The sequence below is a fragment of the Rhinolophus sinicus genome, chromosome 12 (assembly GCF_057876585.1).
Source record: "Rhinolophus sinicus isolate RSI-liver-muscle chromosome 12, RSI-T2T, whole genome shotgun sequence".
NCBI lineage: Eukaryota > Metazoa > Chordata > Mammalia > Chiroptera > Rhinolophidae > Rhinolophus > Rhinolophus sinicus.
Window position 1 is genome coordinate 48,794,497 of NC_142512.1, and position 27,079 is coordinate 48,821,575.

Here is a 27,079-nt window from a genome sequence, read left to right on the forward strand (position 1 = left end):
CTAAAGATGTTATATAGGCTATTATATATATCTAGGATTTTATATGTATCTAATAAGCCTATCTAGACATATACTATTAGATATATATTGGTAGTGTATATTACATGTATATAGTATATACTATATTATTTTAGTCTTATATAGCTATGTGTTATATATAGATACATATTTAATATATATATTTAGTGTATATGTAGATCTATATCTTTTTGTCTTTCATATACAGTTCTCTAAACTCTTTGATTGGTCCCCTAAAAGAAACTAAGGGTTATCTTAAAAATAATTTTCTTCTCTGTCATAACTCTTGCAAGATACGTATATTTTGAAAAGTGGTTTTAATGTGGGAGCTGCCTGTTTATTACTGATAGAGACCATTTTTGCCTTCTACGCATCACCCAGGGGATCTCAGATCTTAGTTGGGGAAGAGTATGTTGCTGGGCTAGTTTCAAGTGTAATCATATCACTACTTTTAAATATATTTGCTGGTAGTACAATCTTATGTGCAGCTGTCTCCAAGAGTTAGCCAAGAAGTACCTCATTGGGACAGGTTTTCCATCTTCCTCTCCCAACACTTTTTTTCCCTCCCTTTTCCATGCTACAGGTATATTGATCTTGTTGAGAAAGTTCACTCAGAGAAGTAGTCAAGACAGCAATATATTGAAAACAAAGCCATGAATCTGACAAGAAAGGTACTGAAGGTAAGAAAGAAGATGGGTTTGCATTTTTATGATGTGTTAGAAAAAGTCATCCTCGAAAAATCTGTCTCTGGAGGCCAACAATTATTCACTTTGGGAGAATGTATCATGCAAAAGATCTCTTGATTTTAGGAAATCTTACAATGACCTGTGTTGTCCTGGGTGCTTTACTCAGGAACATGGACCAACTTTAAATCGAAGAAAGAATGTTGACTTAATGCAGGAGCTTCCTCTGGGCCAAGTTCCTTTCTTTGTGATCTTGCAAGTGTTACATTTAATTTAAATTTGAAATCAAAGATACGTGAACACAGAATTTGGCCCACAGATTAATTATTTGGGTTTTCAGAATTTGGGAGAATTTACTGGCTGAAACAGATGTTTCTGAATTTTCTCTCTTTGCTGAAGTCTCAACAAATTGAAATTCCTTTTAGACTGCATGATTCAGGAGGTTGATGACCTAAAAATAACCAATAAAGTTACTGCATCTTTCCTCAGTGTTTCTGATCACATATTTTTCAAGAAAGCATTGAAATTTCTATCAAAGCTCTTACGTTAATGATCTCTTAAAAGTTCAGATCTGTTACAGAGAACGAGAAAAATTAACAGTCATAGACCTAAGACTATTTCTTGACTTCATCCTAAATGTAATTTTTTGCTCTTTACGAGTCCTTAAATATTTAATAACTCTGAAAGATGCAAATGTAAATTCCCTATGAATCTCTACTTTGTCCAAAAATTGAATCCCCATCTTTTCAACTTTCATCCATTAGTACTGCATTGGCACGAAAGAGAACAAATTTCGTCCATTAATACTGTATTGGCATGAAAGGGAAGCCAAATGTAAGGAGAGTACTAACAAGGCTATGTATGTTCAGATGCATGGGCTATTAACCATATAATTAACAGGAAAAGAAATTGTGTGTTGATAAGGAATACAATTCCTTTTTGAAGATACATGTTGCACACACACACACACACACACACACACACACACGCTGCCAAAAAAAATGTATACTCATTTTAAGAAAGTAAAAAACTGTACTAAAGTTGTAATACTCAATACATACCGATAACAAAGTCACATTTGACTTCTGCCATGACAAGAGGTGCTCAAAGTGGTTCCCATCAGCGTCCAGACACTTCTGATTACGGCGAACTACTGCTTGAGCAACGTTGACCAAAGTGCCCACTTGTATACATTTATTTTAAGATGTATATATATATTCATCTTTTCCCCTTTCACTAACACTGTTTACATTGTATGCATGGAGATCAACATCCATTAGCTACTTTCTGGGTGATAAGTTAGAAAAGAAGAACCAGAAGACTAAATTTTTATTTGCCCTCATTTCTGATCTGAGAAACTAGAGAGGATTTTGGTGGTTAGTATTGCTAATTTTTTCACCTCACACCCTAGGACATAGGAATCCAAAGTCCTTAAATGTCTTCTCTATAATCATTAAATTATAAGCTGATTATGGCCAATTCTTTAGAAAATATGAAAATAGGACAGAGCTTTTTACCTAAGGCTCATCTTTTGAACCTTTATAAAGCCACCTACCACACTGGAACCTGCTCATGGAAAAGGTCCCATGCAATCTCCCAGCCTTGACTAAACCCAATCCATTCATTCAACATTCAACAATTTTTTTTCAGTTATTTGTTATGTACCAGAAAGTGTCCTAAGAACCAAAAATACATCAGTGAACCATAGAAACTCATGGAACTTCTATTCTAGTGTAGGATAAGAGGAGAGGGACAGTAAGAAATTAAACCAATAAATAGAAAAAGATAATTTAGATAGTGCTAAACTCTATAAAGAAAATTAAACACGGTAATAGGTTAGGAAGTAATGACCAAGATGTAGAGGAGATTTTAGATTGAGTTGTTAGGGCATGGCTCTCTGGAGAGGTCACATTTGAACTTAGAAATAAAAGATAAGAATCATCCAAACATGTGGGCTTAGGAGAAGACCATTCCAGATGAAAGAAATTGGAATGATGGCCTTACAATAGGAATGAGGTTGGTGTCCTTTATGTGTAGAAGAAAACCTAATTTCTCTAGATTTTAGGGAGTGATATCAGGTACTATTATACACTGAATTGTGTCCCTGACCCCAAATTCGTGTGTTGAAACTCTAATGTCCAAGGTGACTTTATTTGGAGATAGGACCTTAAGGGAGTAATTAAAGTTAAATGAGGTCAGAAGGGCAGGGCCCTAATCTGATAGAACTGGTGTCCTTATAAGAAGAGAAAGAGATACCAGAAATTTCTCTCTTTCCACGCGTGCACACAGAAGAGTTCACGTGAGGACATAGTGAGAAGGCAGCTGTCTGCAAGGCAGAAAATAAGACCTCACTAGAAACCAAACCTGCCAACATCTTGTTCTTGGACTTTTAGTCTCCAGAATTGTGAGAAAATAAATGTCTGTTGTTCAAGCCACCCAGTCTGTGGTATTTTGTTATGGAACTCTAACAGACTACCATGGGGACCTAACCTAGGGATTAGTTGAAAATAAGGCCAGTGTCTAGTTTGTGTAAATAAATTACTCTGTGGGTTAGGAAGTTTTCATTTAAGTGCAGTGGAATGCCATTAGATAATTAAAAAAAAGAAGAAGAGTTGATGTGGTCTGACTTATATTTTGAAGATGTCACTCTGGCTGTTGTGTGAAATCATGCGTGGGGAGCATGGAGAGCAGCAAGAGACCAGTTGGGATTCTCAGGGAAGAGAGAATCATGGCTTGGTCTAGGAATGTTCGTGGTGGAGGTTATGAAAAATGTTAGAATTCAAGATGTATTTTGAAGATAGGGCCAGCAGAATTAAACAGCAAACTGAATATGGTTTCTGAGGGTATGAGAGAAGTCCTGAGACAATTTTGGTCAAATGGGAGTCGGGTGATTTTCTGAGGTGGTGTTTTCTTATCTGGGGAGGAATTGGCGATTGGCGTCCACTGGGCAGGGATTAAAAGTTCTATTTTGATTGTAGTGGAGATATCAAAGGGGAAAGTTGTATATATAAGTTTGGAGCTCAGTAGAGCAGTCAGTCCAAGTTGGAGATATAAATTTAAGATTCATTGGAAGGTATTTTAAAAGGGACTAAAATTAAATTTTCTAAGGATAGAATGTAGATAGCAAAGAGTCAGAGTTCAATGATTGAGGTCCAGGTCACTCCAGTGTTTAGAGTTCTCTCAGACATTTAAAGAAGAGTTAGCAAAATTGTACACAACCTCTACTGGAAAACAGAACCTGAAGAAACACTTTTCAACTCCTTTCATGAGGCCAAAATTACTTTGATTTCAGAAATAGACAAAGGCAATATGTAAGAAAAAAGCTATAGCCAGTATCTCATTGAACTTAGACATAAAATTCCTAAACAAAATATAAGCATCTTAAATCCAGCCATATATAAAATTAATTATATACCACAGCCAAACAGGATTTATTCAAGTTATGCAATGTGAGTTAAATACTTGAAAATCAATCAGTGTAACCTACTATATCAACCAACAGGCTAAAGAAAAATCATATGATCATATCAATTGGTAGAGATAAAACATGATAAAACTTGAAACCCATTTATGACATATATATTTAAAAACTCTCTCCAAAAACAAGAAATAGAGGGGAAGACCCTCAATTTGATAAAGAGCACATATTGAGGGTTGCTAGATGGGCAGGGGGGTGGGGATAAGGGGGAAGGTGAGTGGACTAGAAAACAGTCGGTAACCACAAAATGGCCACAGGGTTTTGAAAATTAATTTGGGGAACGTAATCAATAATGTTGTAAAGATTTTGTAGGGTACCCGATGGACACTTGTCCCATTTGGGAGACCTCCTCAGGGATGATGTAGATGCCTGATCTCTGCACTGTACACCTGAAGCTGAACAATAGTGTATGCCAACTATAATTATAATTATATATATATATATATATATATATATATATATATATATACACATATATATATATATATGTATATATATATATGTATGTATATACTTACAAGAAGCGGAGTACAGCATTAGGAATAGAGACAGTGGAAATGTAATGGCTCTGTGCGATGTCAGAGGGATAGCAGATGGGGGGAGGGGGGTTCACACAGTGTGAGGGATATAAATGATAAACGTCTAAGTATTACTTTGTCTTGTGCACCTGAAACTAAAAAAAAAAAACAAAAAAAAAGAAAAGAAAAACAAAACCTCCAAAAACAAGAAATAGAGGGGAAGATCCTCAATTTGATAAAGAGCACATATTGGGTTGGTACAAAAGTAATTGTGGTTTCCAAGGTTAAAAATAATTGAAAAACTACAATTACTTTTGCACCAACCCAATACAAACAAGCAGACAACAACAACACACACAAAAAAAACCCCAGCCAGCATCATATGTAATGGTGGAGAGCTGAATGAGTTTCCCCTAAGCTCAGGAACAAGACGAGAATGTTTGCTCTCATCACTGGTACTCAGCACAGTGATAGCAATTCTAGCCAGTGCAATAAGGTCCAAAATGAAAAAAGGCATACAGGTTGGAGAGGAAAACATATAACCGTCCCTATTTCCAAATGACATGATTTTATACATGGAAAATGCCACAGGATCTATAAAAAACCCCTAGGACTAATAAATGAGTTTATGAACATCACAGAATACGAAATCAACATACAAAAATCAAGTGTATTTGTATATACTTGCAATGGATATGTGGAAACTAAAATTAAAAATACAAGTTTATTTATAATCACTCCCCCCAAAAGGAATAATTATGTATAAATCTAACAAAATATTTACAGAACCCATATCCTGAAAATTATGAAACACTGATAAAAAAATAATCAAAGAACATCTAACTAAACGGAGAGACAATCATGTCATGAATAGAAAGACTCAACATAGTGAAAATGTAAATTCTCCCCAATTTGATCTGTGGGGTTACTGAAATTTTATCAAAATTCCAGCAATATTTGATATAGAGAGAAAAGAGAAGCTAATTCTAAAATTTATATGGCAAAGCACAGGTCCAGAAATAGCTAAAATTATTTTGAAAAAGAATAAAATGAAAGGAATCATTCTAACTAAAGTTAAGACTTCTTATATGGTTACAATAATAAGAGAGTGCGTTATTGATGGAGGCATAGACACATAGATTAGTGGAACGGAAGAGAGAACACAAAAGGAGATATGCCCAACTGAGTTTTGAAAAAGTTAAAAATAATATATTTTTTTGAATTAGTGTTTTGGATTTCTTTGGATAGATACCCAGGAGTGGAATTTATAGGTCATAATGTAGTTCTATTTTCAATTTTTTGAGGTACTTCCACACAGTTTTCCATAGTGGCTGCACCAATCTGCAATCCCACCAACAGTGCATGGGGGTTCCCTTTTCTCCACATCCTCGCCAGCACTTGTTTGTTGATTTATTGATGATATGGCCATTCTGACAGGAGTGAGGTGGTATCTCATTGTGGTTTTTATTTGCAATTCTCTAATGATTACTGATGTTAAGTATTTGCAATGACGTGGCTGGACCTAGAGGATATTATGCTAAGTGAAATAAGTCAGATGGAGAGAGACAAATACTATATGATCTCTCTTATATCTAGAACCTAAAGAACAGAATAAATGAACAAACAAAACAGAATTAGACTCAGAGATATAGGTGAAAAAAAAAACAACAACTGAGGGTTGCTAGGTGGGAGGGGTAGGGATGGGGCAGGAGGTAAAGGGATTAGAAAATACAACTTAGTAGTCACAATATTGACATGGGGATATTAAAAACAGTTTGGGGAATATAATCAGTAATGTTGTAAAGATTTTGTAGAGGGTCAGATGGGCACTTGTCTTATTAGGGAGACCACTTCATGGACAGTGTAGATGTCTGACCACTGCGCTGTACACCCGAAGCTGAAGCAGGATAGTATGGAATGTCAACTATTACAAAATTAAATATCATATATATATATATATATATATATATATATATATATATATATATATATATATATATATATATATATATCGTCACAGGATGTGGAGTACAGCATAGGGAATAGAGTCAATGGAATTGTAGCAGCTATATACGATATCAGAGAGGTAGTAGGTTGGGGGAGAGGGGTTAACGCTTTGTGAGGGGTGTAAATGTGTAACTATTACATTGTTTTATACACCTGAAACTAATAAAAAAAGTTGCAAAAGCAATTCAACGGTAGGACAGTCTTTTCAACACATGGTGCTAAAGCTGTTGAGCCTTCAAAGGCAAATAAATGAATCTCAAATATAATACTGTCTACAAAAATAAACTCAAAGTGGATCATGGATTTAAATATAAAACTACAAAACTTTGACAACAAAACATAGGGCAGTATTTTCGGATTTAGGACAAAGTGAAACATTCTTAGACCTGACACCAAAAGCATGACCCATAAAAGAAAATAATTGTTATATTGGACTTCATAAAAATTAAAAGCTTTTGTTCTATAAAAGACCATGTTAAGAGGAGGAAATATTCATCTAAAGAGTGGAAGAAAATATTTGCAAATCACACTGCTCAACTTAGGATCTGTATTTAGAATATATAAATAATTCTCAAACCCCAACATTAAAAACAGAGAAAAAAAAGCAATTCAATTACCAAATGTGCAAATGAAATGAACAGAAATTTTACCAAAGGGGAAACAGAGATGGCAAATGAACATATGAGGAGGTATTTATCATCATTAGCTATTAGGGAAATACAAATTAATCACAATGAGATATGACTACACCTATGACCAGCTTTAAAAAAAGAAAAGCAAGTGATAAAATAGTTGATGGCTAAAACTGAAATAATTTGAGCAACAAAATAAGTAACATAGTTGGATTATAGCCCAAAGTATAAAATAAATATACATTAATCCATACTGGTATAAATAAATTTTCCTTACAAAATAATCCCAAATATCAGATGTAGATGATCCCCCCTATCCAGGAGGTGAATCTTACCAACTCATTTCCAAAAAATAGAGTCTGGAAAGGCAAATATATTAACTTTACACTTCCTTGGTTATATGATCAAGGTTAACATCATGGTGTGTCATGTGGAATCCATGGCCCCACTGACATTATGTGACGATAAGGGCACTTTTTATCTCTGTGGTATTCTTTTCAAAATTGATAGCCTAGTCTAACTATGAGAAAAATATCAGTAAACTCACACTCTAGAACATTCTACAAAATGCTTGACCAAAACTCCTCAGAACTATGAAGGTCATGAAAAACAAGGAAAGTCTGAGAAACTGTCACAGACCAGAGGACACTAAAGAGATATGACAGCTAAATGCAATGTGGGATCCTAGATGAGATCCTGGAACAAAACAAAAACATTAATAGAAAAAAAAAAAAACCCTGCTGAAATCTGAATAAAGTCTGGAGTTAGTTAATAGTAATGTTCCAATGTTGGTTTCTTAGTTTTGACAAATATACCACAGTCATGTAAGATGATAACATTAGGGGAAACTGAAACTGAGTCGTGTATGGGAACTCTGTGTACTGTCTTTGTAACTCTTCCAAAGAGTTAAAGTTATTCCAAAATTTAAAGTATGTTTAACAAATACTATTTTACTAGTTAAGGAAAAACTATAAAGTTCCTGAGAATAAATAACATAATGTGGAAGAACAAATATAAAACTTGACTGAAAGATAATAAAGATCTAAATGAATGGAAAGGTATAACAAGTTCATTCTTTAGAGGAAACATCAGAGACATGTCAATTCTTCCTAAATTGCAACAATGACAGCAAAAAATGTCCTCATAATGCCAATTTGTTGATCTTTAGGTAATAAAATTTTTAAAAAGAAGGCTAGAAAATGTAAATAGAAATGATTAATTGTGAAAGATCTTTTAATGAAAGATTTAATGTACCTGTCACCATAATTATTAACTAAATGTCATCATTTCAGTTATTTATTCATTTCATGAGCAAACATGCACTGAATGCCTTATGTACCAGGCGCGCTGTTGAAACACTCTTCAAGAATGAGCAATGTTGTGTGTCAAATTGCTCTGCTACCTTGATATCAATCCTCAATATTATTTTGAAGTTAAATGTAGTGAGGTCAATAAAGAGAAACCTAAGTTCCAAAGCAAATTTAGGACCAGAATTAACTGGTTCTTTTTGAGCTCTTCACGTCTCCTTGGTGGTATGTAGGTAGTAGAACTCCCACGTGTTTAGTGTGGAGCAAATCAAACAAAAATGAGGGCAAACCAAAGGGAATTGATGGAGTAACTGAACAAGGCAATCACAGGAAAACATGAAGTTTTCAGTCCTGAAGTAATAGAACTTTTAAATGACTCCGCATGTCCCACCGGATGGGGTATTTACCGCTTCCAATAGACTCAGGAAGCCGTGATTATTATGATTCTGTCACAGATTAGGAAATAAACTTAAAGAGGTTATTAATATATGGAAACCCATACAGCCAGTAAATGATGGAGCCAGCATTAGAATCCAAATCTATACTGTCAATCTCTGCTTTCTTCTCCTGAACTGACACTATGATCAGAAGCTTCTCTGTAGGACAACAAACAATGGTTAAGTATTTCAAATATTTTGGCACCCAGTGAGCCTGTTTGTTTGGGTAAGGGTGAAAATGGAATCACTCGTTTTTCTCTTGTTAATAAGTCCTTAAGTCATGCAAACTCTAAATATAAATGCCTCGAAATTCAGTGGAACTGTGGGGGTTTTTTATTATTAAAAAAAGGGGGGGATTGACTTTCAAGCCAAGTGATTTCTGGAAAGAGTCATACATGTGAGTAGCGCTAGTGCACGGGAGGTCCCGCCATATTGGGACAGGTCCTAATTGGCGGAAAGAAAGGGAAAGATTCATAATGAATATAATAACAGGGAGAGATGGAACAAAAAAAGACTCCTTTCTCTTCTCCTTCTAATCAAGAGTCCTGATAAAAGACACAGACACATAGCAAGAGCATTCCAAGGTTGAATCACATCGCCGTCCAAACCTGTGTCATTTAAAATGTAGGTTCTGAAAAATAAGCAACCAACAGTCAAACAAAGCCCTCTCATCTTGGGCCAAATTCTGAGCTGCACTAAAACAGGATATTTTCTAGAAGCTTATTAAATGTTTGGCAAACATTAAACAATCCTTTATTTGTTATAAAATTATTCTTAAGCTCCCACACCCTCAATGATTCTAATAGGTTTAAGTAAAGAGCAAATATGGGGAAATTGTTAATGACCACTATTCAAATGGATGAATATGAAACACCGGGGCGGGACCACTTTAATCATTTATATTATTACAGGTGCCCACTTTGATGGCTTGTTGCTCTGGCTGCTGCCTTTGATCTCTTCTGTAGAAAACGCTTCGCTCCACTTCACAAGAGACTGTCGTGTACCCCATTCGCTGGCCTTTGGATCAAACCAGCAACAGACCTCACAGATAGAACCCCACCACTGGCCATTCACAAAGAAGTAAATTGTAAGTTCTTCACATCACTTCCAAATGTTTCTTTCAAGAGAGAACAGTTAAGAAAAGAAAAATTATATTAGCTAATATTGCCATCTGCTTTGGTTACTGATAAGGCCTTCATCGTGAAGTGGTTTGCCAAAGTGCTTTTATTTTCAGCTATTTAAGGATTAAAAGAATTGAGCCTGGGTAGACATTATAAAAAATGTCTGAGTGTTGGTTTTATGCCTTTGCTGCTGCTGCTAGTACTCCTATCTGCAATTCAAAACCTGATTTTAGGTAAGGATGTTATGATGAGCAGGGGAGGCCTTTGGATTTTTCCATAGGATTTTTCCCTACTAGCACGCATTTGTAATCTTGGGGACAGTAACACATTCAGTTTTGAGGTAAAGGAAAGGCATTTTTGCCATCATGGGGGACAGAGTAAATATATCAGGTCTTTGTAAGGTTAGAGAGTCTGGCTCATTTGCACTGTGTTTAATTATCTAAGATTAAATTAAGAAAAGCAAAATGGTAGAGTGGAATAACCTCAGATTTGTAGACAAGGTCCCAGGACCAAATCCAAAATTTGCCATTTATTAGTTGGTTAGTCTTGGGTAAGTCAATTCATACCTCACAGACTGTTTCCTTGTCTTTTATTTGAGACTAACATCATAGCTTATTCAATGAACAGTTGATTTAATACTTACGAGAATGGTTTGTAAATGGCAAGTCCTGCACTGATGTTGACTAAAGGAATGACTGGGCCACAAAGCACAAGTTGTAGGCGATTTGGGGGAGTATTATAAAGAGCTTTGTGGAAAAGTGAAATACTGATTTATGTTTGTTTTCTATTGTTGAGTAAGAATTTACCACAAACTTTGTGGCTCAAAACAACACACATATCTCCGGGACTCTGGGCCCGGCTTACCTGGGTTCTCTGGAAAGCTATAATCAAGATGTTGGCCATAGCTGGCTTCTCATCTGAAGGCTTGACTGGATCTGCTACCAGCCCCACTCAGGTTGTTGGCAGAATTCATCCCTTTGCATTTTCTCTGAATTTTCTCTGATTAAAAACAAGTCACTGGTCCTGCCTACACTCAAGGGGAACAGTTTTCACAAAGATCTGAACACCTGAAAGCAAGGGTCGTGAGGCTGCTTTAGAGCCTGTCCACCAAACTATTCACTTTTAGGTCTCTCGATGTTAAATATACGCATCAGAGCATTTCTTCAACTCACAGAATGCAGACTTTAGGCATTGTCCCCTGCCCCCCTACCTTTTTTTTTTTTTTTAACAGATCCCACTACAGAAACTAGCACATGCTATACGGATAGAACATGCCACCTCCCTGCAAAGTACAGATATACAGAGTTTTCTTTTTGTCAGCCACCACTGGGTGTCTGACCTTCCTATTCTCCTCTGAAACAAGATGAAGTTTATTTTTATTTATGAAGTTTCAGTGAGGTTGGGAAGTCACCGTGAGCATTGCCACTTGGTCCAGTTTTCTTGTGATTGCCCTTCTGTAATCATTCTCCATCTTGTTCTGTGCCCTGGGACCTATGTACTTGCCTCAAGTCCCCTGAATTCCAGTACTGTTCAGTCAGTGGGAGGCCACAGCAGGAGTGAAGAGGTAAGAAGAGTGAAGTCACTTTAGGGATCCCCAACTCCCCTCTCTTACGGGATCAGCTTAGGCTTCTTCTGTCCCCCACCCCCACCCACACACAAATATTATCTTCTTCTCATGGCGATTCCTGACAGGATGCTCCTGTCAGGATTCAGTAACTTCTCTCATACGTCATCCATTTAGGCAAGATAATAACACTTTGGATGTTACTAGCCCTGGGGTGCTACTGTAAGTGTGTGTGCATGTGTGTGCGTATGTGTGCATATGTTTGTGTGTGCGTGTGTGTGCACATGCGTGTGTGTGCATGTGTGTGCATGTGTATGTATGTGTGCATGTGCTGTATGTGTGTGGTGTTTCTCTGAGTCCTCCCCACAGTTTTACCAATAATTCCTTTATTAAATCTTCCTCAACTTACCATACATTGAGTGTGGCGTTTTTTTCTTCCCGACACTCTGGCACATATACCACCCAAAGAATTTAAGTTTCATGAGCTCAGAGGTTTGTGCATAAGGGGTAATCAGAAATGGTTGTCGAATGAGTGAGAAGAACAATGACTCGTTGCCAGTGAATATGGCTTTTTCCTCAGTTGATGAGTCTGTGTGTCTTGAGGGGCTTCCGCTAGTTCTCCTAGTAAGGAGAGTCAACGTGAGGGTCCGCGTCTCTTGGAAAATCTTCCTTGAGACTTGAGATGACAAATACTGCCTTTTTCAGAAGAGATAAGGACATTGCCTTTCTGCTTTTCCCCTTACCCTTATCCAAGAGACAGATATGGGGAGCAGGGGGAGGGAAGCAAGATGTGTTTATGTTTTCAACAGAACCTCAGTGCTAATTTCTGTTTAATGGTGTCAGAATCCACATCTTTCTTCAGTGGAAGAAGCAACAAGGTGGAAGCAAAGGTTTTGATACTAAAAAATTATTATAACATTAGAAAAAGAAAATAAATGTGAACATTGGATCAAGCTAAAATGAAAAAAAATAGGCGCTCTAAAGGACAATCTAAGTAAAAATATTTGATTGTGGACTAAACACTCAAGGAAGTGTGAAGCGTTTGATATTTAGAGATAATTAAAAGGAAATTTGGCTAGATATCCAATATTGCGTTGTGGATGAAAATTGGAAAACTATGTGGAATTCAATCAATAATGTTGAAGTTTTGTTATGACTGGATTACAGGACTATTTCTGGTGTCAATATTTGCTCAGTGGTGTCTGATCAGTGAGATACCCCTGAAATGTCTCAAACAGTTGTTTTCATCACACAGATACGAGTTATCATAGCTTCAAATAGGAAATCAACAGCTGCCAGACTTCTGGGCTTTGTCTACATTCTTTTCTCCTATTAGTTTTGACATTACAGACACGAGATATCCTGGATGGAGTGAGGACTTTGGAGTCAGAAACCCATTTCTAGACATAGAGTCATTTTACTTGTTTGTTCGCCAGCTCACGGGCCCCACACAGTCCGTTCTCTCCGTCTACTTCCTGTACTACTATAAAAGTAGGACACAGCCTGTCAAGACCGAAAACGTGCTACCCTATAGACAAAGCATTCCACGTTTCAGAGGAGCAAGGACCTGGCTCTGGTCCTGTTCCAAGCCATCCTTAGTTTGAAGCTGTACTCTGTACGTCGGGCTCTAAGGAATTTTCCATGAAGGCATTTTAGAGGGAATTCATGTGTTTACTTACCTCTATAAAACTCAGTTAGTTGCTCAGAATAGTAAATGGGCACGTCACATTCTGTCTATAAACATCTTCTGAGGACTTTGACTAATTCTTCATTCCTATTTTTGAAACCTTGGCTGGAAGGCTCTGGCAGCAGCCGTGGCAGAGACACAAGAGATGCAGGGCTGCGTCCAGAGTCTGGACGCTTGTCTTCCAGTCCCAGCTCTGCCACCAACTGATTGTGGAAAAACTGAGCCCTTTACCTCTCTACGCTTTACTTTCATCTTCTGAAACATCAACATCCAAAAGCAACAAGGTCGCCTGCATCGTAACTGTGATCTGTACAGTTTCAAGATTCTCTGATGGGTGCTCTCGAGTTTAACTTGCTCAAAATACATTGAAGTCTAATAACTCATTTTCACAAAACTTCTGAATTGACCCATTCAAAACATTTTTTGAACGTCTGCTCTATTCAGCGAGTTAAGTGGGGTAACATAAACAGAATAAAGTAACGTAGTTATCTAGCTTTTTCTTTTCTTTTTTTAATGTTCAGTCTGTAAACGGGATCACTACTTTTGAGGAACTTATGATCTATTAAACAGAAACGCCATCTTCACAAATACACCTTGTGCTTGGCAGTGGGTAAAAAGGGAGGCTGGGACTCCAAAGCCATAAAAAAGTTTTCTTGTGTCTCAGAACCATGGTAGGAAATGCAATGATAGCTCATGTAATTGTTTCTTACGTGTCAGAACCTGGACCGAGTGCTTCTTATAGGTCAAAACAATGTTATTAGGTGGGTCTTATTATTTGCCCTCTTCTACATCTTGGAAAAGGAAGTCACAGCCATTAAGTGATGTATCCAAGGCCATAGCACTAGACAGTGATGGAGTCAGGGTGCTAATTCAGACTGCTATCTGACAGTAAACCCACTCCTGTTCAGATACAGTCAAAATGCTTGATGTATTCTAATGAAAGGGAAATCTTTTCAACAAGTGACCTCAGAGATGTCTTTATGTATTCTCTTTCAGGACTTTGTAATGTTTCTCAGAGTTTTTTGATCCCAAACCATCTATATGAGAATCACTTGGATGAATTTGTTAGCAATATGGATTCCTGGGTCCCACCTTAGACCTTTTAAATCAGAATTTCGAGATTGGACAAGGAAATCTGAAGTTTTAGCAATCACTTTGGGTTATTCTAAGAACAAGTTCTGAAGGGAAAGATTAGATTTCAGTTGGGAAATAAGTTGAGCATGATTCCAGGGGGAGAGAATATGGACAAAGTTGTGGTGTTCAGAGACAGCCGTTCTGCAGGTCCAAAAGCACACGTTTAGCAGGCGTGGCAGGTATGTATAAGGAAATAGCCAGATACAAGTGTAGGTCTTGAACAAGTACAGGTCAGTCTTCATTGAGCCTTGAACAAAGTTCTTAGGCTGTTGGACTTCACTGGACATTCAAATGGAGCCATTTGGATTTTTGGATAGGGAAATAACTTTTAAAGTAGAATTTTAGGCAAATTCGTCTGGTAGCCATTGGGATAGCTGAGATGTGAATAAATTGGCAAGCTCTTACTGAATTGAGGCTCTTAATGCCTGAATGTGTGAAATATCACGTGATGATATTGAGTACATTGTGGGGAGAAAAAAACCCATAGCATAAAGCCATTTTCTGGGTTAGGTGTAGGGAGGACTTCAAAAGATAGAGGAGTTTGGCTGTCTGAGTGCCTGGAATGATGAAGCATCGAGAACGGGAAGAGGTAAATCAGAAGCAAGCACTAATTTAATGGCAGATGGTAGAGAGTTCACTTTTACAAATATTCGTGGTACCAGCAAGACAGGTTTTCAGGTCCAATAAGCAGTTCGAAATTCAACACAGAATAAAAAGGTGAAAATGTCAGAACTTGAGACACAGATTTAGACGTGTTGGGCCTTACCCACAGAATGTGACAGAGCACATGAGGATTTGAGGACCAAACACAGAGCAGCCCTTGAATACCCTCATTGGTATTGTGGAGAAGAGATTGAGACAATACAAAAAGCACTTTATTCTCGAGAGGAGTTGGATGAAAATAGAGCCTGAAGTCACGCTTAGATACATTCTCTTCTTCAACAGGGATGAGAGAAATCCACACATCACTGTCTCAAAATATTACCAGTGGTCAGTACGACAAACTTTCATTTCCCGAGAATGTATGGTTAAAATTAAGGTAAAATCATCTTGTGCTATGGCGACCATGAGGATGGAAATGAATTTTATCCCACTGAATAATCACAATAAGAAATGAAGTAGCATTTGGAAACATCACGAGAGCAAAGCACACATCTTTTCAAAATGACTGCTTTGTTCCCAGAGCACCAGACAGAGCACTCTTCCCTTAAAGACTCTCCAGCTCATTCTCATTGGTGGAGACGAGCTCCACTGGAATCTGCAACTACTGGGGACCAACTATGAAATACTCAAAAGGATAACAATCTCATCTTCCTGAATCATGAGCGTCCTCCTCTGAGAATACCTCATCATCAAGAACTTTCCTAAAATTTATTTTCGAGTCCAACCTGAAAGCAGAAGTAAGGCAAGTAAATATCAAAAGTAACCAGGAAGATGCATTGATAAAAATGTCAGAAACGCCAAGTTCGGGTGACCCCCGCTTTTGGTAAGGATTCAGGGAGGTCCTTCTCACCAGAACCAGTTTCCCGTTCTTAGATTCCCTTTCACTGATTGTGCTTATGGGCATGCAGAAGTGTCTTTCCGTGCAATGGGGAGTTCGCTTATTTGTGCATGGGGGTAAGGCAGCCTTTGATAAATATAAAACCCCATCATTATCTCATTTTGGTATATTCAGAGATTTTCCTAAACAGATGTCATGGAAAATTCATTGAGAAAGAACATAACTTGTTACAAAAGTAACCCACAGATTTTTATCTTTCCCTTTTGCCTTAAAAGTTCAAAGCTGGGAGAAAACGACTTAATTGAGATAGGCCTTATTGAAAAAAGAACTGAAGGGTAATTCATGTGGCATCGACTGGATAGCATTAAGTGAATTGTGCCGGATGGAAATTTCAGTGCCCTAAAAGCCTTGTGATCATGTTTGGCACTTCAAACATGTTCCATTTTCTTAGCCTTCAACCATTCTCATCCTGAATGTTGCTGCTCTTCATATATAAAGAAGATGCTAGCATGGACAGACAGGTAACATTGAGTGGATTTTTCCAAATCATGGACTGGTTTTGCCATGAACTATTGACAGACCTTCCTAGTGCTCCTGACACCGAAAAGGATGAATTTTAAAATAAAAGACTGTGTTCAGGGCTTGCCAAAGGGCAAAGAGATGGTTCTTGGCCATTCGAGAATCAAATCCTTGACTTTGATCATCAGTTAAGTGCTATTTGAAATGGGGAAGTATTTCTAACGGCCAGTAACCTGAAATGTAGTTTAGGGTAAAACTGCAACCATTATTATGGAATGATAAGGAGTCACTTGAGACCTGTCTTTGAGGTAAGCTTTCTCTCAGAATCAAGCCTGGACCATCTTGCAACAAGCAGCTAAATTGTTCTTCTTTGGAATTATTTAAAGAGGTGTCCCTACCACGCTTTGCCTATTAGAATGGTTAAAACAAACAAACAAACAAACAAACAAAAGCTGGTAATACCAAGGGATGGCGAGGACATGAAGCAGTAGGGACGCTCATATATGCTAATGGAACGCAAAACAATACTGCCAGTTTCTTATAAAGTTAAACATACACTTACCACGTGATCTAGCAATTTTACTCCTTGATATTTATTATACAGGAAAAAGAAAAATTTAAGTGTACATCAAAACCTATGCATAGATGGTTGTAGCAGCTTTATTCGTAATCACCCACATCTGGATGCATGCCAGATTTTTCCATTTGGTAAGCAAGCTGTGGTATAGCCATGCAATTAAACTGGTTCACAAAACAACAGGGATGAATCTCAAATACATTTCACTAAGTGAAGGAAGCCAGACTGAAAAGGCTACATTCATCTTGTATGATTCAATTTATATGACATTCTAGAAAGGGCAAAATTATAAGGAAGAAGAACAGATCAATGATGGCCAGGGTTGTGAGTGGGGGAGGGGTTGGCTACAAAGGGGCAATGTGAGAGAATTTGGGGAGTGCTGAAAATCTCATAGAACGGTGCACCACAGAGTGAATGTTACTGTATTTAAATTAAATAAATTACACACACACACACACACACACACACACACACACACACACACACTACAGACTTATTCCACATTATCTCTTTTTCAAATTGGAATTGAAATCCAGTAAAATAGCTTCAGTTAATATGTACAATCATTTCTATGAACCCTGAAGAGAAGCTGATGCTAAGACTACAGCAGAGGAATCCTGGGCTTGCTTCTTCATTAAATATATCAGTCTGAGAGAAAGTACCTTTGCCAGGGGAGTGGGGGAGGAGGAATTTTTCTGTGCACTTATGTTGGTCCCTGGTCCCTGTACCTCCTTTCTGTGGCACATGCCTCAAGTACCTACAATTGCATTATCACTTCAACTCAATGGCCAATGAGTCACCAGATCTTAGGAGCAGAAGGGTCATACTTCACTTAATTCAGCAAATATTTATTCAGTGTCTGCCATGTTCCTAACACTCTTCTAGACATTGGGAGTTTATCAGCTTAAATGCGTAGAATTCATCCTCCACCCAGAAATTTTAATTTGGTATTTGTGATGTGCAGTGGTCAAAAATCTTCACCTTCGATTTGTTTCTTTACCAGGTACTGCACACTTCCAAATTCAGCTGAATTTCACCTAGTAATTAAAGTTGATTTTGAAAGCATAAAAAGGAAGGGTCCAAGGGAACCCGCACTATCAGTTTGGTGCCTCAGTCCTTTCTAGTAGTTTTTCCGATTCGTAACTCAAAAGAGCTTGTGTCCTCCACAAGTTGAGATTCTGGAAACTAATTGGCATTTTCACTTAGCTATAACATTTTAGGTAATGAACACAATTTGCTCATTTGGAAGTAACGTAGAAATGAAAAAGGCTACTTGTCAGATGCTGGGGTGCTAGGAAGAACATTCTGTCTTTTAGGAAGGAACTATAAATATGTGCTAGATGTGTTAACAATTACTTAACTAGGCAACCAACTGAGTGTACTAGCGTTAGGAGTTCTCTAGATCTTTGAGAAAGAACCTATAGTAACAAGAAATAATCTTTCCATCCTAGATGAGAGTGTGTCCAGAAACTGATGAAAACACCAGTGGGCTAATTCATTTCCTATTGCTGCTGTAACAAATTGCCACAAACTCAGTGGCTTAAAACAACACACACTTTTTTAAATCTTATAATTCTTGAGGTCAGAAGTCTGAAATGGATCCCACTGGGCTAACATCAATGTATCGGCAGCACTTGTTTTTCTCCTGGGGTTTGTAGGGGGCATCTGTCTTCTTGCCGTTTCAGCTTCTAGAGACCCCCACAATCCTTGATTCATGGCTTCCTTCCATCTTCAAAGCCAACAATGGCTGATCAAGGCTTTCTCATGTTGTACCACTCTGATACTGACTCTTTCATCTTCCTCTTCCATGTTTAAAAACACGGTGATAATAGTGAGCACAGGTGGACACCCAGGATAATCAGTTGATGAGCAACCTTCATTCCATCTGCCATCTTAATTCTCCTTTGCCCTGTAATGGAATATATTTACCAGTTCTGGGGATTAGGACATGGATGGCATTGGGAGTCCATTATTCTGGCTACCAAAGGGGTAAACCCACAGCTAAGAATGGCCACTCCCTGTGGTAGCCTGTAGAATTGGTCCAAATCCTAACCCGAACCAGAGGTAAAGTTAAAAATAATGGCTGGCTTCATGAATGTCTTTTGTTTTATTTAACATGGTATAAGATATCATCACATACTTCCCAAGTAGGTCACCCTTCAAAGAAGTAAACAAGCCAATGCACAGAGGGATACAGACAGCCTAAAGCTGGCTGGCTCTCCATGCTCTCATTCCCCCAGGCAGTTCGTCTTAAGTAACATCGCCACCAAAACAAGATCGTTGGCCTCCAGTTCCATTTTGTCCTCATTCGAAGCCATGTTAGTGGATATTTCACATCTGGAAACACTATTTCCTTGTGTTGACACTAATAAACCAGTCTTTCTAACACCTTTCCTGCAAGAATTTCAAGGACCTCCAAGTCTAGGATAAAATACGGTTTTCCAGGGTTTATGTGTTTCACCCATTAATGGAATTTCCTGATTTGGGGGAATTTTGACCAGATTTAGATTGTTTGATCTTCATTTTTCTAAATACTGATTTAAAGCAACACAAATGAGAACCACGAGCATCTTACTATTTTACTTTGCTGTAAAGAATTCACAAAAAGAAAGTTTCATAATAAAATCCAAATTACTTAAGTTTAGCGTGAATTTCTTAGCCAATTACCAGTTTCTCTCATCCTAAAGGAGACCATTCGAGGGACTTAAAACTGTGTTGGATCCTTTAATTTTGTGACTTAAAAAAAAAAAAAAAAATTAGCGAAGAGTGACCTCATACTTTAAAGACAGTGAAAAATGTTTATAAAATTAACTCAAGGTTCTTTGGACATCAAACCATTTGGGTTTTCCTCATCTCTGACCTCATAAATATTTTCATCTGCTACATGTACAAGTATCTGAAACATACAGATTAAAATAAATACTGCCCAACAGAAAAGGAAAGGACTTGGCAAAATGGTATGACTTTGAATAGATGAGACTGGTAAAAAACCCCAAGGACCACGAGCTTTGTTGCATGTGTCCTGCAGTTGTACTGATATGGTATGAATGCCACCTTTATCAGGGCAGATATTGTAATTTAACCACCACAATTCTCCTGCTTTCCTTCTTCTAGAGAAATAAAACCCCCATACATACGCCGATTTTTATCTAGGCTCATGCACATCTAGAAAAACACTACCTTTCCAAAATCTTAACTGCAGCGAATGTGTTCCAGTGAAGGACTTTCATCCAGTGGTACATCACTGAAGGCAGTGGTGTCATTTCCTGGAAGGAGGGGCCAGAAATAGAAGAATTTCTGTTTCTTAATTCATTCTTTTGTATTAATTTACTCACTATGTTTTAAGTACTAATCGTGCCACAGATGTGGGATTGTCATTGTAAGACCTAGGTTTTGCCAGTGGTAAGCCCCCATTCTATCAGAAAATAGAGGCAGAGGAGCAGCAATTAAGATATAGTGTTATGAGAAGGGCTCTTTCCTTTCCATCTGACCACAGCCATCAGGTAAGCCAAGATGGCGCTTACAGGTACATTCAGGAGCTATGGAGGAAGAAGCATCCGATGTAACGCCGTTTCTTCTCAGGGTGCACTGCTGGCAGTACCACCAGCTCTGCACTCCACAGGCCCCCTCCTTCCCCACCCCACCTGGCTGATACAACACGCAGGCTGGGACACAAGGCCAAGCAAGATTATGTCATATATCAGATTCATGTGCACCATAGTGGCCGCAAACGCCCAGGTCCTCAGGGTGCAACATGTGGCAAGCCTGTCCATCACGGTGTTAACCAGCTAAAGTTCACTCCAAGCCTTCAGTCTGTTGCTGAGAAGCAAGCTGGATGCCACTGTGGGGCTCCGAGAGTCCTGATTTCCTACTGGATTCGTGGAGATTCCACGTGCATATTCTTTGAGTTTATCCTCACTGATCCATTCTATAAAACCACCAGGCGGAATCCTGACACCAACTGCATCACCAAACCAGTCCACACGCACAGGGAGATGCAAGGGCTGGCATCTGCAGGCTGCAAGCGCCTTGGCCTTGGAAAGGGCCACAGGACCCCCCCATACTAGTGGTGGTTCCCGCCCTGCAGCTTGGGGAGGGCACAATGCTCTCCAGCTCCACCGTTACTGCTAATTTGAGTAATGTTTGTCAAATTCTTATCTACTAAACAATTTGGGATAGTCATGTCTGCTTAAAAGTGTTCTTTAATTTGTTAAAACTGGTTGTCTGCAGATTGTTTCATGAATGCATCATCAAATTATGAAAGTTAAATTACAATGTTTGAAGACTAAAGGATGGTGTATCTTGTTTCTCATAAGATAAATATTTTGTCTTTATCTTATTAGGGAGTTTATATGTCAATGTTTAAAATGCTGTTTGGTGTAATAGGTATAAAATAAATTCTGTGAAAGAGGGGCAAAAAGATATAGTGTGATGATCTCTACTGTTAGAAATATTCACAAAAATACTAAGGGGCTAGAGAAGAAAGTGGCTCAATTTGTCTAAGGAACCTATCCAAAAAGAGACATTTTAACAACTAAAAATATATATATATATATATATATATATATATATATATATATATATATATCCTGCCTTCACTATCAAATATCAATATATGTACATATGTATATATGTATGTGTGTGTGTGTGTGTGTGTGTGTGTGTGTGTGTGTATAGAAGGCATGGCCCCAAAAGACCATTTATGGCATATTTTCCAGATGTCATAACAAACTAATACTATTTCAGAAGAAATGGGAAAGGTGAACATATTTAATAAAACATTAGCAATGGAATCAACATTATTTAATGACTGAATGTGGTAAGAAAAGGAAAAAATAAGTCTAGAGATTTCTTGGGCTTCCAGATTAGCTCAGTGATATAGCCTGTTAAGCAGAAAAGGAAAGAAGCAGAAATGAAAGAGGAGGATTTTTAGCTCAGGTAGAATATGGTGACTCTTACTTGTCTATGTGATATCTAGGTGCAGATATTCAACTGGCAGTTGGCTAAATGAATCCGGAGTTCAGAGCTAATAATTCCTGAGTTGGATGGGGTGGTTTTCACCATATGGGGAAACAGTGAGACCTGGTAGGAACTGTGAACTTTCAGAAAAAAGTACTTTTGAAACAAGACCAAAAGGATAAAGATAGAAGCCTGGGGAATACATTATTTAAGAGAGAAGTCAGAGAGATGCCAAAAGTTTGTTCGGAAATTGAGGAAGACAACAAGAAATTTTTTGAAGTTAAATTATGAAACGGAATGCTTCAAATATTTAGAATACTACAGAAAATTGCATCAAACACCTCTGCACTTGCCACTGAGATTTAACAACTGTTCTTCTAGAGATTTTTAACATTTAGTTCATAATCTAATTTGAGGGTTTTGGTTTTTTGTTTTGTTTTTCGCATATGTTGTAGGAAAAGGCTTGGAGCCCTCTCTCTCTCTCTCTCTCTCTCTCTCTCTCTCTCTCTCTCTCTCTCTCTCTCTCTCTCTCTCTCTGCCTCTCCCCCTCTTTACCCCTCTCTCTCCTTCCCTCTCTCTCTTTAGATAGCTGGTTGTTCCCACAACAATCTGCGGGAAAGATTCTTTTCTTCTAGTGAATCTTTTCCTCCAATGAATTACCTCAGCTCTTTTGTAGAAAATCAGTTGACTGTATATATGGATCTATTTTTGGACTCTGTTCTGTTGATGTATTTGTCTATCCTTATGATAATGCCACACTGTTTGAATTATTGTAGCTTTATAATAAGACTTAAAATTAGGTAATTTAAATATTTGAACTTTTTTTAAGTTTTGTTTTGATTTGTTTTTGCTATTCTAGATTCTTCTCATGTTCATGTAAATTTGAGAATCAGTTTTTCAAACACTCAGAAAAATCTACTAGAATTTATATTGGGGTAGTATGGAAATCTATGAATCAATTGGGTGGAAAATTTACATTTATCAATATTACAACTTCTCGTACATGGACATGGTATAATTCTCTCTTCAGAATTGATAAGTAAAATGACTTGAGCATGGAGATTTCTTTATAGGAATATTTTTTGGTTAGGATCTAAGTTTTTTAATATATGGTTAGCTAGAGTTTTATTAATTTTATTACATTTTTCAAAGAACCAACTTTGGTTTTATCAGTTTTCTCCTTTTTTTCTATTTCATTGATTTCCATTTTTACATATATTATTTTCTTTCTTCTACTTACTTTATGTTGTATTTGTTCTTGTTTTTCTAGCTACTTAAGCTGGAAGCTAGATCAATGCTTTTAAACACTTTAATGCTTAGGTGTTGATTTTAAGTAATGAAAGTATACATTTCCCTCTAAGCACTGCTTTAGCTGCATCTCTCAATCTTTGATATATTATGTTTTCTTTACTGTTTAGTTCAAAATATTTTCTAATTTTTCTTCTTATTTTTAAAAATTTGATCCATAGACTAATTTGAAGGATATTGATTACTTACCAAATATTTTGACTTTTCTAGATATCTATATATTTTATTGTTATTGTTATTGCTTTAATTTTGGTTTAATTGTGGTCACAGACTATGCAACATGTGATTTCCAACTTTGAAAGTTATTAAAACTTGTTTTATGAACGTGCATGTGATGTTTTGTCCATGTGGTCCAGCATACAGTTTATCTTGGTAAACATTTAATGTGTACTTGAAAACATTATATTGTAGAGTTGTTGGATGCAAAGGGAAATCATGAAGAGTAATGGAATATCATGAACAGCTTTATGCCAATAAATTTGACAACTTAGATGAAATGGACAACTTCCTTGAAAGGCACAAACCACTGAAACTAACAAGACATAATAGAAAAATCTGTGTAGACAGAAACAGTTTTTTATTTTTCTAGATATAGTGCTTTCTTCAAATAAATGAATTATAAATGTTTTCTCCTGGCCTGTGCCTTGTACTTGTACTTTCTTACTAGTGTTGTCTCAACAGAAGATGTTTTCATTTCAATGAAGTCCAATTTACCGATTATTTTTATTCTTTCATGGTTAGTGTTTTTCATCCTGTCTTACCTACTCAAAGTTAGAGAAGATACTCTCCTATGTCTTCTAGAGCTGTCCTAGATTTAGCCTTTACATTCATATCTATACTTTAACTTGAATGAATTTTTGCTGGGCTTAGAACTACCTGAATCTCTTTTTAAAATCACAGGTCAGACTGTGCTTTTAAATTGTGAGGATTCATCTTTCAGCCATTCTGCAAATTTTTCAGCTACTGCTTCTTGAAATATTTATTTTATTCTCTATTCTCTTTTCTGCTTTTGTAATTCCTATTAGACATTTTGGTACTTTCTTATTCTATCGTTTTTGTTTTTCTTGATGTCTCAGTCACCCTGTCTGTTTGCGCTACACTCTGGCTAATTTCCTTCAATCTGTCTCCCAGATTCCTAATTCTCATTTCAATGGCAGCTTAATTTTATCCAAAGATCTTTTTTCTTTCTTTGATTACATATTTTAATTTTGGTCTTTCCCCTCCTTCCCTAAATCTGCCTCTTTTTTTTCTCATGTTTCCATTCTTCATTTTATAGCCTTAATTATTTGACGCATGCCTATGTTATAGCCTTTTTACATTATTCTGTGATTTCAAGTCTTGGATCCTATCCCCCTGTTTGCTGACCCTACCTCGTGAATTATTTCTTTGTACATTGCACCATTCGTGATTCTGAGGGCATCTTCAGCAGATGCTGATTAATTTTTCTCAGTGAAACTGTGTGCTTTTAGTTTACTCTGCAGTTTGTTTCCAGGGTTTCCAGGACTAGTGATCTGCTCTTACAGTGTTTTCTCATCTTGGGGCTGCTAGGACCATGTGGGGAACATAGTTTGCTGCAGACCAAGATGGGCTGTTGTCCTGAGATGTTTGATTTCCAGCGGGAGACATTATTTTCTCCTCACATTAAGAGGAGCACAGGCAGAGATGCACCTTCTCGCTGCCATTTACACAGGCTGGTGAATAGACTTATCTGGCCCGCACTTTGTAGAACGATCTAAACTGGACCAGTCCCAGCCTGATGAAAGGATCGCGTCTAAATCTCAGTGTAATGAAAGCTCAGTCCAGTCGCTCCTGTTCTTACACGTGCGCTATAACAGCAGTCCCTCGCCTCTGTGGTCTAGCTCTGTTCTATTAGTCTCTGGGGTTCCCAGGGCATCCAGTTATAAGATTTTCTCTCTAGCTTGAGTTGCCTGTGGATTTCTGTAACTTGGGAATTTCCTTTTCTTTTATTTGGACTCAGCTATATCGTTAATCTTTCTGTTGTCTTGAAAAGAGAGTCCCTAATCCCTACTAGATATTAATGTTCCTGTTAGATTTTATTATTCTTGAAGTCATGTTGAGGGTGTGTTTTATTTATATGTATGTCCTTTGTAGTACTTAGCACAGTGTTATAAAACTCCATTAGTGCTTAATAAAGATAGGCAGAATGAATTTAAAAACGAATCAAAGGAGGCAGCTTGAAAATGGTAAAAGATAAAGAGAGAGGGCTGTAGTATTTTAAATGAATGATTTCTTTCTCCATCTTAAGTGGTTAGAGGAGTTAGGTGGGGGCCAGGAGATGGTGGAAGGTGTTACCTTCCTTACAAATGTATCAATAATCGCATCCTACTGCTTCATTTCAAAAAGAAAAAAAATACCATGCTGGTTTCTGTCCACAGAAATTCTGCCAACATCCTGGTGGTTGCTGGTTTGTAATTTTATGGGTTTCCAGAGGATCAAACACTGTATTATTATGTTTGGCTACTAACTCGGGTCAGCAGTTCAAAAGCAGAAGGAAGGGGAGTGGAATGGGCAGGAGGAGAAAGACGGAGCGTGCATAGGCTGGTGTATTTAAGACAATCGTTTAATGTACTGAGTGTGGAGCAGTTTTTGCTGAATCTCAACCAATTTCATTTTTAGCAGAAGATAATTAATAAATCCTTAAAGCACTGTTTTATAAGAATATTATATTAAATATATAGCAGTTATGAAATTTTGACTGAAGAGTAAATTAATAGGTTGGTTGTTCCATGAGTATCCTTTTATAAAGATTTGAAGTGGAAGATTTTTGTATCAACAATGACAAAAACAAATCAATTATTGAACAAGCTCCAAATTCCAAATCTCTCCCTTCAAAATATCTTCATTTATCTAAATATAATTTGTAGGAATCATGATATTAAATACTATAATTATTGGTATTTCAAAATAACACTCAGCAATTATGATCAAAATATATAAACCATTTTCAGATCTTAAACAATGCATATGTTTTCTCAGAAGATAAACTTGGAATTAGCAGCATAAGAAATTCTGGCCCTTGACTCTGTCGTTATTGAAATCTGCATCCCTGATATTTTCTTTAATCTTTGAATAGAACGGGCGTTTGTGTAACATGTGCAACGTCCTCTTACAGGGACAACAACAAATTGTGTGTGATTTCCTTGCCATAGTTTCTTTGCCTTGGATCCAGAAGTGGCTAGGAGGGGGGTGGATAAAAACAGTGGGATTATCATTTTTAAAGATTTTGACATAAGACTAATGTATTCCTGTATCGGCTGCTTCTTTTTCCTGCTCCATTCTCAATATAATTGTTTAGTGGGGTCAACTTTATCATTAATTGGCTACCTTTTAAGTACGAAAGAAACAGGAGAGGATTATGCACAGACATTAGGAAAGCATCAGATACAATATAACTGTTTATTATCATTTAAGATAAAAGTATATGTAAATCTATATATTTTATTTATCAATTCATCCATTTTATTCAGTAGTCCATTATTCTCGCATCAAAAAAACTATTTTGCATTCTAGGTACTAGGAAGGCAGCAATGAAGACGTGAAACAAGGTCTTTACGTTGAAGGAGCATAGCTTCTGGCTTAGAGGTCCAGTAAACCAGAAAGCGAATAAT

The 27,079-nt window shown here is 37.2% G+C and overlaps 1 long non-coding RNA gene across 1 annotated transcript; it reads left to right on the forward strand.

Annotated features, from left to right (window-relative positions):
* Positions 1–600: 600 nt before the first annotated feature.
* LOC141568898 (uncharacterized) lies at positions 601–27,079 on the forward strand. The gene is made up of 3 exons (XR_012492190.2): positions 601–698; positions 9,992–10,167; positions 26,982–27,079. It is a non-coding gene; the product is annotated as an uncharacterized LOC141568898 (long non-coding RNA).